We start from the raw sequence: 20,076 nt of genomic DNA on the forward strand, positions 1-20,076 counted from the left end.
GCATGTAGCACAACTTCTAAGGCATGGCCATCTTTTGACCTCACATCTCATTGATTTTCAGTGTGTTTCGTTTTGTTCATAACAGGCTGGCGTGTTGTGTGCTTTCACATCAACTTTTACTTTCTTCCTTGCTTTGCCATGAATGGGCAGGAACTAGAAAAGAATATTTGTATGAGGAAACTTTATGTACATTTCACTAGAGAAATGTACTAAAATACCATTCCTGCCATATCTAGATGAGATTGAAAAGGAAAATCTATGTGTACTCTTGTCAGTAATTATTGTGTGCAGTTTCAGTGCTTCATTAGTGTCTTAGCACTTTAAGACAGTGTTTGTGGGTAACAGTGGAAGCAAAGCTGAAGACAATGCAGCAGAAGGCAGGAGAGAGAAAAGGAAGAAATGGGAGATTCTGTCTGATGGTGACACTTTGGGGCCTGAACAAAAACTACCCACCACAAATTGAGAAAAAGCAAATGCTACGAAATTAATAACAAGGGAGAGGAAAATCTTCAGTGCATTTTAAAACATAAAAGAAAAATATTCAGAAGCTAGCCTATTGGAAAACGCAATTTCAAAAGTGTTTTTTTAAAAAAAATTGCAAACATGCCTGGAGTCCTCTAATCTGGATGTTTGGTTTATTTTTTTTTTTAATCTAGCTGAAGCTGCATGTTCTATACTTGGCTTTGTGTATGGAACAGTGTGTGGAAGAAGAATTAAATAATTCTGAGTTGAGAAAATAAAAAAAAACAACCCAGCTCTTCAAAAGGAAAAGTTTCTTCACATGCAGAAATAAGCATCGGTGGGAAGCATAGTGAACCTGGTACTTCCAAAGATGCCCTGAAAAAGGAAGATTTGAAGGTAAGGGATTGCTAATGAAATCTCTGATACAATTTTGCTGCCATTCATCAGAGCTTTCTTTAACTTGATGAGCTTTTCCAACAGAAAATACCGGAATTTAGCTCTTTGCATATGGTGTTTTTCAGATGGACTTAAAATGTGCCGAGTAAGTACAGCTGAAGATGGTGGGAGTTGTACAAGCTCAGCATCTTTTGGGATCTGTCTCTGTGTAAACATTCACTGTGCAAACAGCTAATCGAGTTTCACAAGTGATAGAAAGAAAAGTTTATTCTCCTTCCTCCAAAAGCAGTTAATTTCCTGGGATCTATTGAGTCAAATGCTGTATTTATGATGTTCAGTTCCTCACTTAATCAAAACTAAACACTTAATTTTACACTTCATATCTCCAAGGAGGAGGGTGAATAATTTATAATGAATAATTTTGTGAATTTGGCCTTTTTCTGTTCATGAATTATCCACAAGAGATCAGGACTTCTCAGAGGTACTTCCACTCAAATTGATTCACTGAATAATTCTTGATCTGTAGCAGTTTGTTGTGAGGTTTGATATTTAAGATTCCAGCTGTTCTGATTGGACTCTTAGGCAGATATTATAATTGCCAACTCAATGTGTACATGTCCTTTACTGATGCTTCCAGGCTGACTCATTGCAACTGCTTCAGCACTTTTTAAAACTTGATATATTTTTTGTTTGTTTGCTATATTTTAGAAAATTACTCTCAGCAAGCTTTTTTTTAGGAGTCATTGAACACAAAAGTTCCATAACATAGCAGAAATCATCTGTTAGTGATCCTGATGGAAGGCATTAAAAGTCTGGGAAGCAGCTCACGCTTTGAAAGTCTTTCAGGAGGACAGTGCTCTGTAGAAAAGTTTTTTGGCAGTGTTGAAAGCTGAGGCAGAGCAGAGCTCTCAGCCTCTTCAGTGCAGCACCTGTGACTATCTAGATCAATATCTGTAAGGTTAATGAGAGTCCCACATCAAAGCTGTTCTTTAAATCAGTTTTCAGTGGTGGGCTGTGGTTGCAGTGGAAGAATGTGCAGTGGATGCTCTTGCTCCCAAAGGTGTTTGCATGCTTAGAATCACCTGTGTTTACTGTGCTGTCTCCTTTATGCTACTGGTTATGGTATCCTAATCCAAAGCTGTTTGGTTGTCTGTGAGGAACTAATAAGGCCCTTGGGGAAGGTCACATTTTTAAGATAAATGGATAGACGCTAATTCACATTTTGGCTTTTGTAACCAGAAGAACAGATACCCAGTACACTCCGGAGTATGTCAGCATCTTTGTATTTCTACTGGCATTCTCTTAAGTCTTATCATGTAACAAACCATCATATAAACCAGGTAATTTAGTTAAATAGATTTATTCTTTGCTCCTCAATCCCTTTTGTGATATCAAAATATTTCTTAACTGGATTATCAGAACAGTACAGTTGGTGAGCAGTTAATGTAAGATTTTTAATTTGTTGATAAGCTCCAGAGAAACAGATAATCACTCATGTAGTTGTTGAAGATATAATTATGAGTAATTTATATCCCTTATGGAAAAAGGAAGATTTGCTGATTACACACAGAGAAAGTTTATGTCAGACATTTCTTTTTTAGAGGCTAGGCACGTGCCTGAGCTATGTGTACATAAACAAGTAGCATCATTTATCAGACCTAGCAAATTATGCAGGTACCTCAGTGTCTCAGAACTTGAGGACAAAGATTTAGACAATTTCTATAGGCCCATTTAGATTTAGCTATCTTGTGCCTGTGCCTTCACTTATTCGTTAGTCTTTTGATGGACTTTATATTTGAGCAATATACAAAAGATTTTGTTATGTACTCCATATCATACCTAAATTGTATTCCAGATAATGATCTTGGCAGCCTTTCTGTCCTCTCTTTTTCTACCTTTGTAAAATACTGCCAGGAAAACCTGCTGGATACAGATTTATGCAAAATATTTGAACTGGAGGGAAAGGGGTGTGTGTTGACTAGACAACCTACTTCAACCCATTGCTATATGATTCAGGGAATTTTTAAAATCTAATTTAAATAGGAAAAAAACAAGCAATCAGATCCTCAGTTAGTACAAATTAACCCTTTTCCCGTTTCCCAATTCCTCTCAATTCTGGAAAGATTGAAAAGGTTTTTTTCTCATATGCAAGCAAAAATGTTATTGCTCCAATAGTTTTTGTCATTGCAAAAATCAGCTATTGAACAAAATGCCTCCCCCTAAGCACTAAAATTACTGGTTTAGTATGATTAAATCTATTCTAAATTCACTGTTTTAGTGTGATTTTCCATGTTTATAGCATAGGCTTTCATGGGTTGGGAGCTATTTGAAAGCAATGAAATGTGTTCCTGTTTGTGTATGTGAGTGAATGCATGTAAATGAGGAGGTCAGAGAGAATAAATTTGTAATGTCCAGAGGCCAAAAGAGACAGCTTTGAATTAGAAGACCAAGAATGTTTTTTATCAGTTAATATTGAGAGTAACTGATATGTGACAAAGTTAATATACTTCATTTAAGATGGAAATATTTTTATTATTATTATTAATATTATTATTACTATTACTATTACTATTACTATTATTACTATTATTATTACTATTATTAAAACACTATTTTCAGTAGAAGGTTAATGGAAATAAACATCAATAGAATTTCAGTCAACTCCCCCATCACTCCCAATACTCACACTTGTATGCACAGATGTGTGTGCACACATCCAAGGAAAGCCTGAACACTGACACCATGGCTGTAGCTGGTGGGCTTTGGTCTGCATATGGGGAAATAATGAAATTTGAATATTTTGTGATGAAAGTCAAAGTTTTTCCAAAGTATATGAATGAAATAGACCAGCCTGACAAAACATCTAAGGGAACTTCTCCGCAGGGCTATTATTTCTCCTTTTTATTATCTGCAGACAATTCCACTGCACATAAAATACCCTGACTTGGGGGCATCAGATCAGAGATCACCTCTTTTGCACCCAGCTGCTGAGGCTGTTGCAGTACTCTGGAGGCACACACTTAACCAAAGTAACAGGGCAGTGATCACTGCAGAGATACAGGAATTCCTTCTTTCTTCATTTAAGAACTATAGTTGCTATTGTTACAGTGACATTGAACTAATTCTTTTATACAGAAAGACCTCTTGGCAAGACAAAAATGTCATTTCTCCTTTTACAGAAGGGTCTGATTCAAAGAAAGCAGTTCAGTAAACTTGTTAAATGGTTATGACTTCAACAAACCTGAAGAGTCTGAGAGTGCTTGAGTCATCACATTGAAGTGTGTAATAGGGCCTGGCATCAATGTTTTTTTATTGTTTATAAGCTCTAATAAAATCTGGAAAGCAAATGTCAAGACCATAAATAAAATCGTATGCAAATATAGTGGCAATAATATTAGGACATTAAGAGTAACACTTTAAATATTCACATAATTAGATACTAACTAATCCTCATAACACATCTGTGCCCTGGGTGAATAAACATTACAACTCTCGGGGATGTGAAAACTAGACCAGAAGCCAGTGATTTAAGCAGAGGGTAGAATGTAAAATTTTTTCTGTTACTAACCCTTCCTCTGTTCTGGACTGTGCTTCCTAGAGCACTGGGAGACATACATTCTCTGTGTTCTGACTGGCATTCAGATTGCATGAAAGAAAGCTGAAAGAGTTCAGGTTGTGATGGGTGAGTTTTATGGTGTGTTCTGGGGTGTAATGCCTCAAATTGTGGTTTTACTAGTATCACAAGTCACCATGAGTGGTTCTAGTATGGACTTCTGGCTGTTCCTACAACCTCTAGTATCACAGTACTCATAGAAGGGATTATGAAGTAAAGTACCTACTACATATTTCCTGAACTTCTTACGCAACAGAGTTGCTTTGGTTTAAATCAATTGATGCAATTGAAGCGGGTTTTGAGTCTATACCAAATTAAAAACCAAGAAAATTTGTTATAAATACAGTGTGAGGAGAGAGAACCCACTTTAAAATCAACTTGAAGCATTTCCCCATGCAGGGCCAGCAGTGGCAGGATCTGTACAGAATGGATGCGTTCTGTGTACAGAAGTGACCACCATGTCAACAGGCCCCTGAAACCCTGTGGTTTCAGTTTGGCCCCATTCTCCTGCTGAAGGTGACCATATCCTTTGCTTGCATGGCATCTGGGTGAACATCTGTGAAAGGTCAGGAATGCTTTTGGTCTGTGCTTCAAGCTTAGACAAATCTTTTCTAAAAATGAAGAGTGCAGCTAGGGTTACTTTTCATCCTTAAAATCTTGCTGCAGAGTTGGAAATTAGATAAAGTGCAGGGGTTGATACCTAGCTGCAAATATTTGAAATGCATTTGGAGTAAGATGATATTCAGTTAGCTTGGGCAAGAAACCCAGAGGCTCACAGACTGAAAAGTTCATACGTATTCCCTGCCTGAGTGCTGGCACTTAGTAAGTCAATCACTCTCATAACATATCTGCCATTTTTTCATTCTTGATAAAAAAACCTATTATTGTCACTTTTGTCCGTGAAATATCTTGAAAGAACAGTGAAAAACCTATATGTATTTCTAAATCTTTTAAATTGGAAAGCCTGTGGTTAGAGAGGGGCATGTCAAAAGTCAGTCCTGAAAACCTTGTCTAGGGAGAGAATGGGAGAGGGATGGAGGCTAACTTATGTATTCTTATTGGTTTTTGCATGGTTGGAAGAAAACAAACTAAGCAGCCAACCATTTAGAGATGCTAGAAATACTTATTATTTATAACACTTTATGTAGATTTCAAAAACTTTTTGTTATTGTTTTCATTGAGTTTCTTTTTTCTTTTTTTTTTTTAATATGATAATGATTTGATAAGCTTCGCACAGCCAAGTACATGAAATGAGGATTTAGATGAAAACAGGTAGGGTTTTGATCAGTCCAGGTGATTAAGAATATCATTTGAACAAAACTACATGAGTGTGAGGCAGAAAACTTAGGAGCAGAGGAAATAATAGGAATGATGAAGTAACAAGTGTTATATGATGCCTCCAGAGTTGAGACAAGGACCCTGGAACTCATGTCAAGAAGAATTTAGCCAGTGCAGGAAATCAAAGTGAGAAGCAGCAGCATTTTCCAAGAGAATATGTAGTGGAATGAGGACTGAAAGAAGGAAGCTGTAATGATCAAGACAAGAAAATTGAAGAGAAATGAAAAATTATTCAAGTGGAAAGGAGAAAAGAGGAAAAATAATTCCAGGGTTGCAAGGGAGAACAGCATTATTTGATTGAATAAACATTTTCTGGACAAACCTGAGGTTGCAGGTTTATTTTGCATGGAGTCCCTGCTCAAGACAGCTCAGCTGCTTTTCCAACTCTTTGATATAATAAATGCTAACCATGTTAACTTAAATAATTTTCTAGAATGCTCCAGGATTTTGTTTATTCCCCATTTTTCCTATTTTTCTTCCTGAAACTTTTTGTTGTTCAGTTTATCTTAATTGCCAAGAAGTTTTTCCTCACCTCTTCAGGTATCTCTGATTTTTAGTTATTTGGTTTAAAAATATAACACAAACCAGTTTGTGACTAGTGGGGGTACACATGCATGTGACTAGCCAGTATGTTTTTCCTAGTCAAATGATTCTGAAGTCTGCACCTGGAGTACTGGCAGGAATAACACTCTGATGAACTCTACTCATCTCGTCAGCGGACAGTGACATTTTTTATTTTTCCTTTATGTGTTGCAATGTTTCATCAAAATGGCAATTGGCAAATGTGCTTCACTATTTGCAAGGAAAAAAAAAGTCAAATCTTGTTAATGTCATTGAGCAAAACTGTGTGGATTTTAGGATTATATAGCTGCAAGTATTATGGAATTATTAATTTAAAAATCTATATGAATAAAGCATCTGGTGAATGAATAAAAGTAATTTCTCTCACATGGATAATTTAAATACCAGCTGTCTCCATATTAAACCATATTTTCTCATAAAAGCTTTTAAAGAGTCTGTCTGATGGTTGTGAAATTCCAGAATTTATGGACAGTGTAAGGTCTGTCTATACAAGGATCTGAATCTTGGCTCATAATTGAAATCCACCTCCAACAAATGGTTCAAAACAAGTGCAAAAGACCCCCAGGAGAAAACAAACAATTAAGCTTTACAGACTTGCTCCTCTTAAATGTCTTGTCAAAACAGTAAAATCTTCATTTTAATGTCGGGGATAAACTTGAAGGGGATAAAAGAAAATGTGAAAATGTTCCTTTAATTATCTGCTGGACAAGTGGAAGAATCTGACAGTCTGAGATCATACTACTAAAATAAAACAATACACTTGATAAATTGCCATATTCTTTTATGATGGCTTTATCTGTACTTTTCATCCTTGTCCGTTTTCTTTCTGATATTAGTGAGTCTAGAAAACTTAACATGAGTTTCTTTTGAATCCATTTTGGTGGTACTTTCTTTATTCTAACACACTTTCTATATTGACTGTTTTTCACAATTTGGATCTTTTCAGAAAATCTAATGAAAAAAAGGAAAATCTTGCATAAGCCCTGGACTCTGCAGGTTGAGACTCTGAGATCCTTGTCAGATGGTGTAGGCTGATGGTCTCTGGGAACTTTTTCATTCAGCTTCAGAGGCATGGGTTTCTTGCGTGTTTCTTGCTTTCAGATTGCCAAAAAATACAGCTGGTCAGAAAACAAAATTCTTTTGGGAAAATCACATCTACAGTTAGAAAATTTGTTTGGAATTATGAAAGATTTTGAGTGCAAAACCACCCCCTGTAGTTTTTCCTGGTGAGTATACTTCTGATGCAATCCAAAAATGAACTATGTTATTCATTATTTGCCATGGCAGTAATAGGGACTATGATCCTAGGGTTTGATGATGTTGCACCAGTAAAAAAAATTTGTACAATTTATGTCTATTGTCATCAGCTCTTCTCCTTGTGCTTCCTCTACTTCTCAAGATTTTCATCTTAGCAGACCTCATGTCTGAGTTCATAATGTTATGAACAATGTCTGGTTCACTTTTGCTATTTGAACATGAAATTGTTAAGTCCCCTCATACTGTTCACAAAAATTGACTCTGCACAACCTTGAGTGTTTCCTGAAAAAAAACTGAGGGAAAAAAAAAAGAAGAAAAATAATCTAACAGACTTCTTGTTTAAATGCCTTGTTTCATGATTAACATTGTTTCATTTTTCCCTCCATAATTGTGTTTCATATTCTAAAGAAATAGCTAACTAATACTAAAATGGCTAATAAATAATTGATGTTCAGCTTTTTGCAGATTTCTTTTCTTTGCAGTACATGCAGAATTTTCCTGTTCTCATTCAGAACGAAGCCAAATCTTACAATCCCAGTAGTCTACTTTCATACTTAACTATTATATTACATTAGAAAAACGTGGCAAAAGGTGACTAGAGAAACAATCCACATCCCTTGGGATCTTCAGTCATGATTTAAAGATAATAGGTATCAGAGGTAGAGACACAATATATGTGGTTTCAATTCAGCCTATTTCCAGCCACATGCAAATTTATGCTTTATTTCCTTATTGCTCTTCTAATTCTGAATGGGGAACAGGAAAAAGTTAAACCCAGAGGGCCCTCAAAAAGATTCTTAAAATTTTAGGGAGTGTAAAATCCTGATTGATTCTCTTAACCACCTTGAACACAGAACTTCCCACATCATTCTTCATGTTTGTACAGCATGTGTTACAGCAGCATTGAGTTGCTGCCCCAAGATACTGAGTTTTTATTTTGGCAAGTAAATCAGATGCACTTGTTCCTTCAAGTGTCAGTGTTCAAAGAGAGGAAAGATGAACTAATTTTCTTAAAATGTAGTGTTTTAAGTGAATGCACCAAAATATTATGACCCCTAATTCTACTGAATTTTTCTAAGTGCTTTCTGCAAAACATAGTGTAATGACATTTGCATTTTACAAGGAAAGTGCATTAGTGACTTTTATATGGGAAAGAGAGGTTAATTCAATTCTGGACTGTAATGGAGGTTAAATGCAAAGCTTTAATGTTCTGGAGTTCATCCCAAAATAATAATTCAGCTAATGAAATAACTCATTTCTAATTCAACCAGACTAAATGGAAGCATTTTTGAAGCTGTGTCTACAAGAATTGATTGCTTAACACTTATGAGCCAGCCTGAATCTCAGCACTCTTTGGACAATGAAGCATGGTTTTAGAATTGTGAGGGTGTTTCAATATCCTCCTAAACACCATATATTTAAAAGCGCGCCTTCAAATTACTTTATAGTGCTGAATTATCATTTTTTTGATGGACCATTTATAGATCTAATATGTTCCTTAAAAGTACAGAGTATGATGACTAGCTAATGCTGAACAATATTTCCTGAAGTAATTCTGATTGAATTGGTTATTAAAAAAATAGATATATATTGCAGATTTAGCTCTTTTTTTTTCTATTCACAAATCATTTGTGAAAAATTTTCGAGCATAGGAGCATGTTCATTATTCATAAATGCTTTTTGGATGGTTTGAATTAAAAAAGGGGACTTTATATTGTGTGTGATCCACTGAGCTATTCAATAGCTAGGTTGTTTTTGTCACATGTTTTTGATGGCTTGTCTAAATCGTGGAAGGCAAGCTGTATGTAACAAACCTGTTCTTGCATGAATGCCCTGATTTTCATGATGTTAGGGGTTTGGAGTGAAAATTTGTCCCTTATTAAAAACATTTGTCAGCAAAACTTATCAACAGCATTGCAAATGACTACCAATTCATGGAAAAAGTAGAAACATATCTGAATTTGACAGTGTTTTGCTATTGAAAACATACTTCCGAAACTGAAAAACATATATCTGTAATGTCTCTCCCCAAAGTGAAACCTAAACCAACAGGTCAGACTTTTTCTTTGTCTCCCCATGACAACCTACCTCAACATGTCAAAAACCTCAAACTCAAACCCAAAACAAAAGCAGGCTAATGAAGGTTATAGCTAAAAGGCGCAGACTGATGTCTCTCTCAAGAAAATTTTTTTTGGACAACTTTTAGGATGGTTTGATCAATGAATAATTCCCAATGTCTTAGTACGTTCCAAGTACACATTATGGGAAATAATTTATTATAAGGTAAAATCGTAATTGGAATACAGGTACCATTCAAACCACAGCACTCCCTGCCCATGTTGCTGGTGGTGTTCAAGGGAAGGAGGATTCATGTTGAGATTCTGGAGGGGAGCATACACCTCTGCTCTGCCCTTGTGGCTGCAGTGAGAGACTGGGAATCAGACACTGATAGGTGATGTCCCAATTTCTTTTGTCTGGTTTGCTTAAGATAAAGAAATATGAAAATTTAAACCAAAATTCTTGAAAATGTTCAAATACTTTTCTAAATTTTTGGAAGTCTGAAAGTTTATTTTCCACTGTCCCAGAGCTTGTCAGATATCTTTGTGACCAAACACTGTATTTCTCTGTTCAGAAGTTGCATTTCTCCCTCTGCTCTTATTTCTTTCAGTAGTAGTGATATACAGCTATGATACATCACCTGGTCTAGTAAAACACAGTACTTCTCCCTTGAATTCTTGCTACACTTGATGGTATTTGAAGTCTTAGATTTTAAAGGCAGAAGAATTCATAGATGGTCCAACCTGAAAAGGAGATTTCAAGTGCCTGAGCTGGATCTAACTTGTATACATTATAGAGTTCTTGATTAATCACCTTGTTAATGTTCAGGTCTAAACATTCTGCTTACTCAAAAGAGACCAGTGGAGGTTTTTCTCCAGAGGTGGGTGTCCTCTGACTAGCTGTGGACATCTGAGTTAGGCGGACAAACCTCTTTCCAAAAATCTTTCAAAGATATTTAGCTTTATTTTTCTAATTAAGTTTGTGTCCATCTTTCCTGTACTAGGAAGGTTTCTTTATCAGGCTTGATTTTATGTCTAAATTTAGGCATGAACTGTAACACTTATGCCAGTTTAATTACTTTGTACCTTGTCAAAATTAGTGGCTTTCTGTACTTCTCATTATTCAAAGTTCAGTAACTTACTAGAGGGAAAGCAAGGAGGTCTAATCTTAGTAGTCATAGGGCTGGAATGGGTTTCAAGCCTCTTCTCCCCCCAACAACCCCACAGGATCTCTGCTGCCCTAGCACAGTGGTTGATCAATTGGTATCCCCCGCCATGGGAAACAGCAGCAGATGGCAGAAATCTCCTTCCTGCCCCAAAAAAGCAGAGCTGGGTGTCTGCCTTTGGACAAACAGGGAAATAAGAGTAAGGATGGGAAGACTGCTGCCCAAGTCAGAGAGCTGGCCTTTTTGAAGAAAGAGCTGCAGGCAAAATAGAAAATTCCTATGGATGTAATTCCCAGGCTGGCTATTAGCTGAATACGTTGATTTAAGAAATAACTTCTCTGTCAGAGCAATGTGTTTTACAAAGGCTTCTACTTATGATCTAAAGATATCAAGAGATGAAGATGGACTTTACTTTATATTTTTTTCCCCATGGCTAATCACTTCTGCAATTACAAATTGGTGCATGATTTCATATTTGGCTTCATTTCTAGCTATGGTTCTTTTTATATCTGTCTTTGTTAAAGAACCCTTTAGCTCTTTCTATTTTTTTCCCTTTGAAAGTATTTAGACTGCAATCATGTCACTCTCAGCCTGCCCTCTCAAAAGCTAAATTACTTGAGCTGTTAAATTTTTTCACTTTAACGCATTTTCTTCAGCTCTCAAAGTTAATTTTTATGACCTTGTACTTCACCTTCTTCTGTTTCCTAATGCCCTTCTCAAAATTTGGCCCCTTAAACTGTGGGCAGCATACCAATACAACTCATACTTCTGCTGCTTACATGTCCTGGGACTGTAATAGCCCATTTTCTTACAAAATTGCCCAAGGAGCACATTCTAATTTCTTATTGGCTGTCGCTGAAAAAGCTGCTTTGGAGGGACATCTTTCCTACTCTATGGATGGCATACACACTCTTCCTTTCAGCTATATTATGTTGTGCTTGAATATATTTAAAAAATTTTTGTTTGAGTAAGTCCAATTCTTCTAGTGATTGCTTCCCACCAATCTTCATCTAAGGTAAAGATTCAATCAATTTTTTAATATTTATTCCAATTAATTAATTAATGAAAAAGTGGAACAGGATCAGACTTATTGCTAGTCATACTTCTTTGAAATAACTCCCATTGGCAAATCTTTATCCTCTGACAGATACTTCTTGGCCCAACCTAGCTCTTAGCCTATCTCAAGTGTGCCATATTCTACAATGTCAATTTTAATCAGAAAATTCCATAATGCTACAGCCAATACTGAAAAAAGTGCACTTGGTCTCTGAAGTTACATTTAGTGATCAAAGAAAATCCCCTCAAAGGAGGAAATAAGGTTTCCGTGGTGTGATTTTCTTTTAAGTGATTTTTGCTGTCATTAAGTCTTTATTTCTCTATCTTAATACTTTATCAGAGGGCTTCTTCTTTATTTTTTCTGTAATTTTCCTGAGGTTGATGCCTGGCTAGCTGATACACTGAGCTGCTGCTGAATGGTTTTCTGTTTGAACCCAGATAAATAATGTTCTTCCAACTTTGTGATGTTGGAAGCATCCAAAAACTGTTTTGCTTAAGTAAAAAACAAGGGCCCTACAACCCCATCCAACAATAAAAAAATGCCAAACACAGGGATGAGATGTTTATTTTGATGAGTCTTGTTCATATTTCATCAAGATTAAAAGAATACAAAGAAAATTAAGATATTGTTTTCCTTTTGATGTAATAGTTGTTTTGGCGTATTTTGTTTGCTTGTTTGTTTGTTCTTAGTTTTGAGGTTTTTTAGTATGTAGTGTTTAGTACTCCTTTTGGTGACCACTGTCTTGCACAGTATTCGTTACAAATACAGAACAGGAATATTTAGAACATTCCAGATTTCTAATGGTCAGTGTTTCTGTTTTCACCTAGGAAATATAACCACATATCTGTGAATGCTTCTCTTTCTTTTCAGCAAGCACTTCAGCAAGCTTTCTTTCAGAAAGCTTCTCTTTCTTTTCAGGCTGCAGGGAGGTGCCAAGTCCAGTTCCTCGATAGAGGCAATGCTGCTGCAGCTCAACGGCCATGGGGCCAACTTGGAGACGCTGAGTACATGTTCCCTGTGGGAACACATCCTGGTCTCCTCTGGCTGGTTTGGATGAAAGACCCTTACTGGACAAAATGTAGCCATGCACAGATATAAGTACAAAATGGATCCCTCCAGTGGCCAGGATAAGATGCTCAGCCTCTCCTGTTGCAGTTGGCAGTGTCTCCTGATCTTCCCTTGCCTCACACAAACATGTGGCACAGCTAGGTGTATCCCAAAATGGTCCTCCCAAGAATCTCACCATTGGCCCATGCCTCTGTGGGTCCATTAGCTTTTGGGGTGACCCCAAGAGCCCTTCCTGTCAGTTTGTCTGAGGGTCTGTGGGTTGACACTTCTCCTGGGACAGCCTCAGGAGCAGTCTGGACAGCGGGCTTCAAGGTCTTCAGCTTTGTATTGAGTCCCCCCACCATTGCTCCTTTGAGCTCACAGAGGTGACCCTTAGTCCCATAACCCAGCACAAAAACTTCTGATTGCACCAGTGTTGATAGGATTAGGGGCAGTACTGCCTCTTTATTCTTCCTTCCCTACTTTCTGGGATTGCTAGCTTGAATTATCGTGTTGTTTGCTTACATGTGTTGTTACTTGCTGTCTTTTTGCTAGGCATCCTCTCATACATATAATGTCCCAAGTTTTTGGTCATTTTCTATACTGTGGAAGTGAAGATTTTAAATAACTATTTTTCAGGTTCTAGGATTTTTATTTATGTTGTTGGATCTGCCTTCCAGTTTTGCTTGTACTTCTCCTTGGCTTTGGAAATTACTGCTTTTGAAGTACTGCTTATCTACCTGCCTATCTACAGAGCCCTTTGAAACTGGCCTCTCCTGGCCCACGTTGAGCACAATTGGATTGCTACTATTGATCTTTAGATACAGCCAACTATTACTCTAATGATTCAGTCATCTGCTTTGTTACACTATAGTTGCCTGCCATTGGGTAGAGCATGGTTTGGTTTTAGGATAGAGAAAAGTGTTGTATCAAAAACTCTACTGATGATTTCCTGAAAGCCAATTGAAACCTGCAGCATGCATTCACCGTGCTGAAGCCCCCAAAAACACACCACTTCTTCCACATCATTGATAAGTCAGGATGAGTTCATCCCATTCCGTAATTTGGTCAGATGATCGGCAGCAGCCCTTCATCAGAACCCGCTCGTTCATCTGTGTATGTTCAAGGTCCTGCTGTTCTAAGTTATCAATAATTCTAAAGCAAGTAATTGCCTTCTAAAATGAGCAAAATTCCAACCTCTTTTCCTTAAACAGCCTTTCCCAAAGAGGTTATAAGCTATGATTTAATAATACTAGATAAGAAATTAGTCTCACCAGGTTTCAGTGATGCCAATTACTTTTGATCAACAACAATTTTCAATTATTTTTGTTTACCATCTGTATTTCTATTGATGGTATAAAATATGAGAAACTTTTATTATTTTCATTATCTTTGCCACATTAAAAATACTTAAAAATACATTATGCTGGATTTAATAGTATGCATTGTTTTCTGAATATCTTTCCTTTAATGTCTAGTTTTCAGACCTTTTTGAAACTTTCGGATAGTTTCTAAGAAAATTGTTTACCTTACCAATGTGATACAGGTAACTTCTTCAGTATCACATTTTCTTTCAGGGGATTGCATCCAGTATCTCCATGAAATCCAGACTATGTTTCATTTGTACCTAGCAATCTTGTCAACAAGTTTCTACCCTTTTTTTGCCCCTCAGTCTAGAAATATTTGAGAGAAGATCATTTGAGCCTTTCTCTTAATCATCTATTTTCCAAGACGTGGATAATTTCCCTAATAGGTGTAATTGGCCAGATGCCAACGGTGTTCTGACTTCTAGTCCTCCTTACCTTTGAATGAACTGGTTACCTTATCTCAAGATAATATCACCAATGAGGTCTGTTAAAATTTCAGAGCTGATAATGCAATGCAAGTGCTGTCCAGTAAAACATTCCCATGTTCTCTTTCTTAATTAAGATGCCTAGATATTTTGATCCAGAACATCTGACAATCTTACAAATAGAGAGAACAAAAATTCCAATATATTTTTCTACCATTATATTAATACTTGGGAGCTCAGTAGAGATATGATTAATGCAGATTTTTATATTGGAGGTATTTGCATCCAAATCAGACATTCTAGACTCTTTCTGTGGTCAGTGGAGATAAGTAGGTATTTTTAGTACATGATTTCTCTCATCCCAAAGCAAAAGTCTGCATTTTATCATTTGACCTCAGTCTTAAAAGCACACATTTTTCTCCATGAATACCTTAGTTGTGAACACGGGGACTCTAAAGGTAGGTGACATGAATCCTACTGTAGCTGATTAATGTCAAAATATTCAATTTTGTGAAACAGCAGTGCTACCTAAACACCTCTTCCTTAAGCATTTTAGTTACCTGGAACTTTGTCCTAGAGCAAAACCTCACATAATTAGACTTCTGAGCTGCTGAGCTAAGATTTATTAACACTACCCTATGTCTTTTTCTGTTTTCCAAATTACTGTAAACTTACTGATTTAAAACCATAAATTGCATGGCTTAGCTAATATTTTCATTGATTTTATTATTGTCATTATACATATTGCAGATTTAGTTTGTTAGTAAGTTCCTGGTTTGTACTGACTACATTTATTTTTCTAAGTGAACAAAAATATCTGTAGGAGAGCCTTGAAACTTAAATTCTTCTGCATAATTTATAGAACCTAATTTTACTGTAACTTAAAATTTAGTTTCTGGGTTTTACCTGTATCTAGCCCATAGGTAAACCATTTTATGTGCCAGCTTCCTTATTAATTTATAAACATGAAGTCGGCAATGTCACAGAGACGAAGGATGCCTGTTAAAGTAATGTCTCACCGCAGTATCACTTCCAGCTGGGGAATTCAATGTTAGAGTTGTTACAACTTTTTTGTGCTAAACTCCCAGAGCTCTTTCTCTTGAAGCCTCCTCTCTTTTTCTACCTGTTACTGTATGAACTGTTGCCTCAGTTTTGAGTCAGTAGGTTCTTCTTCTTTTCTGAGAGTTAAAAAAGGACCTGGGTTACCCTGGGTTAGACAGCTCAGCTCAAATCCAGAACAAACTACTTTTCCTCTTGAGATCTCTCTCTCAGTTTTCTAAGGCAACTCAATGGGTAGAGAACACATCATCTGTCAGCAGCCTGACATGCCACAAGCTCTTGGAAAGACTGTGAGTAAGAAAAGAATATTAGAAGATGCCAGCAAAACTGGTTCACAGTGTGAGGTTTGCCTCAAGCTAGCCATACCTTGTTGACTTTTGATGTGTTTGATTTTTCTTTTGGGTCACCACTGAGGAATACTGTAGTGACAATGCTTCAAGCATCTGTTTCAGAGAAATCTTTTAGGCCCTTCCAAAACACTTGGACTAAGGCCATCTCCTATTCATCACAGGGGATACTTGTGCTTGTGACTGAAGGCTCACCAGCTCTTGTTAATCTCCCTTATTCACCTGCATTGGCTGCCCACACAGAGCTAGGATTCTCATATACTCAGCTTTAGTCTCTTTAATGGCTTTATGGCACTTGACATATATCTTTTTATCCTTCTTCTGGATTTCCAGATCCCAGCACACCAGCAGGACCCAAAGATGGTTTTGGTTTACTCTTGACAAAAGAAAGGGAGAATAGAGTAGAGTCTGGGACAAAGCTGGAGGAGAAGAGAGGTCTTGGAACAGATACAAACGGTAATAATGTTTTCTTTTCTTTTTAATCTCTCTTCCATCTCTAAGAATTAATCCCTTCCAAAAGTTATTGAAACACTGAAGACAAACTAGCAGCTTGCATCCAATGCAAAGGATGAAGATAAGGTTTGTTTCTGTATGAAGAGTATTCTGTTCCAGTACTGGCTCAAAAGGGCATCTGCATGCCTTTAACAGCTTGCCCCAGACTGCATGGTGCTGTGAGTTAAGAGATGATGCCATGAAAGGCCTGTTTTGCAGATAATCCCACATGGAAGTGACAAGTTTGTCCAAACCCTTTAGGAGTTGAGATGCTAGATGCTAGAGAGCCCTAAATTAGGGATCTGCTGGGCCTTGGTCAGACCCCAGCATGTGGTGATGGTGGAGTGGGCAGACTGTCTTTCCAATCATGATCCATGTATTGAGAGACTCCTCTTCCTTGCTCTGGCCATCATTTTCATGCATGGCACCAGAAAGACACAGCAGGTGTCAAAAAAAACCCTCAGAAGATATGGCCTGACAGTATGGCCTTTTCTGCCCTATCCTACCTAGAAAGAGGATGTTTTATAGAGGAAGAAAAGTACATAAGCCAGGCTGAGGTACACCTGAGCTGGCTGGTGGGGGAGATGGATCTGAGGTGAAGGGAAGAAAAAGGATGAAAGAGCTTGTATTAGAAGCAGACAGGGAATCTGTGTTTGTAGAAAGAATTGCTTCAGTTAAAACACTTCTCTGCTTATTTATGGGAAATGTTTTAGGATTAAAAAACTTGGTTACAGCATGCAGATTGTTAGGATAGATGCTGATTGACTGGATTACACATAGTTGTGCTGTGTGTCACCTTGACTACCTAAATGGTTGAGTCATGTCTGAGAACACGCATCCAGTGTATCAGAGGGAGCAGACACTGAGCATCCCTGTGACTGATTGCTCCTGAGCCAGCAGGCCTGCAATGTGCTCCCTGATAGGGCAAGGTAAATGCCATCAGATGACTGAAATGCCAAATGACTGAGAAAGTTTGTGAATATATAAATACAGACTTCTTGGGGGAAGGGGGTTGGGGGGGGAGGGCAGTGTGTTTGTGTGTGTACATGTGTCTATGTATCAGGTAGTGTCTGCAGCCTGTGCAAGATTACTTGTCAGGTTGTTTAAACTGTGTGGCTCCCCTCCAAGCTGTGACACAACCTTTGGACAGTGACTTTTCTTTTATGGGTTTTAGTATGGAACCTTAAATGCTAGCTCTGATGAATGCGAAAGAAGAAATGCTTCCCCTAGGAGAGGGGAAGTAGGAATTAGGTATTCAACAGATGAGAATTCAAGGTGAGCTGAGCATCTGTGGATCATAGTACTGAGGACTGTAACTCCCTGATTGTAGTTGGCAATTACAAGTGATCATGTAGCAGCCGTTCATCAAACAGTCATTCTGCCTTATACCAGAAATCACAGTTTTCTGTGACACACTTGGAAATACACCCACAACCACTAGATCCATTTCCACACGTGTGAGAGAAAACCAGCACTTTCATCTGTTCTTGGCCCTTCTAGTAGCAAGAAACTTGTTTTTGAATTTTTCTCTTCATCGTTGCCTTCAGTTTTCTGCTTCCCTCCCTCTAACCCATGTACAGGAGTGTTCCCTCACTCTGGTTCCTTGGCTGTATGTAAGGAAAAGTGCTGCCAGTCAGTGAAATGGAAACTGCACCCTGAACAGCAATGCTTATAGAAGGGATGTGTTTGGGTTGCTTTTGATTTTTGCAGACTCAGTTGCATGTGGAATACAGTTTTAAGATTCTTGCCTCCAAACATGTCTTTTTCTGCTCTGAACTGTGTTGGAGTGTTTGGGAAGAAATTAGACTTTCTTTCTTTCTTTTCTCCATCTGTAAGTCTATCAAATATGCAGCAAGGTAGAAAAGAAACAGATGGACAACATGGTGATTTGGGGATATGTTTACAGGCAATTAGTTATCACTGTGGATGCATTAATTGTGGATTTGTGCAGGAAGAATGGCATGGTTAAGACCATTCCAGCTCCCTTTTCTCATATGTCTGAGATTGTAGCTTGAGGTGTGTTAGGCTAACCTAACAAAACCCAAAATACAACATTGTTGATGTATAGGAAAGAACGTAAATAGCCACACTCTTTAGAGAACTGGCACTTCAGTGCCTGTTTGTGCACTCTTAAGTACAATGGATTTTCAGCCCTACTCCATTTGTTTCATGTCATCTCATTGTACAAACTGCAGCCAACAAGCTGATTTTGGAAGGGAAAAGCAAATCCTACCCATTTTTCAGCTGACTTCCATTTGCCTCCTCAAGGTACACTATACGTGCAGAAGAGTGAAAATTTATGGTTGGACAAATTCAGCTATAGAAGGCCACAGAAGTCACTGGGGGCTTATTTATCTCTGCAAAGCTGAGGATAGAATTTGAGATATCGGATATGTTTTTTACTATGACCACTTAGGTAATTAAGTAGAACCTTTCTGAAGTACAGTGATTTTACTAAACAAGTTTTACCTTGCAGGGAAGAGTTGTTCTGTTAAGAGGTTCTATTCTTATGAGATTGAGTCAGATAGCTCATAAGATTAATAATACAAAAATGACATCTTTGGCTTTCATACACAGCTAGTTCAAATCTAGTTCTTGCAAACTACCAGTTACTTACTGTAGATGGTAGATAGATAAAAATAGTTTGAAGGCTTATGTGGGGAAAAAAAGAGAAATATTTACAGCTATTTGTGTTTCTAGATACCTGTGTGGTAAGACCCAGCATTACAAGTGCATTCATTAGAAGACAGTGACAGATTTAATAAGCATGGAAACTCCTGCGGCTGTCAATAACCTTCTAGATCAGGACTTGGAAGTATATGAAAAGCAATGAAAGGAATACTGTTTTTAACTGTCACAAAGAGGTAAGTGCACTGACAGTGCTCTGAATTCTACTGTTATGTGATTTTGTGCTGCTAAAGGGGTAAACAGGCACAATATCCCGCTTCTGGAACAGCCCGTATGAAAACTCTCCAGCCCCACCCAACTATAAGGTCAAACACTAATGCTCACTAGCTGATGGATGTGGGTGTGTTCCTCCCTCCATAGAAAGGAACTGGTGCTGCCTTTACCTGTGTTTTCCTGCCTGGTCAATGATCTGTCTCTCACAGATGCTGCATTTATTTAAGTGTGACTGTGTGCAGGAAGGTGTCTTTCCCTCTAGGGCCAGCTGTTCTTGCACTTAACAAATGTGGCTTGCGGTGACTTCCACTGAGAATGGCATGAGCCCAGCTTTTCCAAGACAAGAGGCCTGGGCTTGGGATAGGAGAGATGGGAAGCTCAGGGAAGTATCTTCTGGGGCAGAGTTCAGGGCATGGGTAACAGCTTTTGTTGCACAGATGGTGTTTAGCTGAGCTTTTCTTACGAGTTGGGTGAGAGGTTTTGCACCTGCCTGGTCACTGCAGAGTGGTG

The 20,076-nt window shown here is 37.8% G+C and overlaps 1 long non-coding RNA gene across 1 annotated transcript; it reads left to right on the forward strand.

The window, feature by feature from the left end:
• The first annotated feature begins 662 nt into the window (after positions 1–662).
• LOC119699926 lies at positions 663–19,513 on the forward strand. Its single transcript, XR_005256600.1, has 3 exons — positions 663–858; positions 16,507–16,629; positions 19,366–19,513. It is a non-coding gene; the product is annotated as an uncharacterized LOC119699926 (long non-coding RNA).
• The last annotated feature ends 563 nt before the right edge of the window (positions 19,514–20,076 follow it).

The sequence above is a fragment of the Motacilla alba genome, chromosome 3, assembly GCF_015832195.1.
Source record: "Motacilla alba alba isolate MOTALB_02 chromosome 3, Motacilla_alba_V1.0_pri, whole genome shotgun sequence".
NCBI classification, from domain to species: domain Eukaryota; kingdom Metazoa; phylum Chordata; class Aves; order Passeriformes; family Motacillidae; genus Motacilla; species Motacilla alba.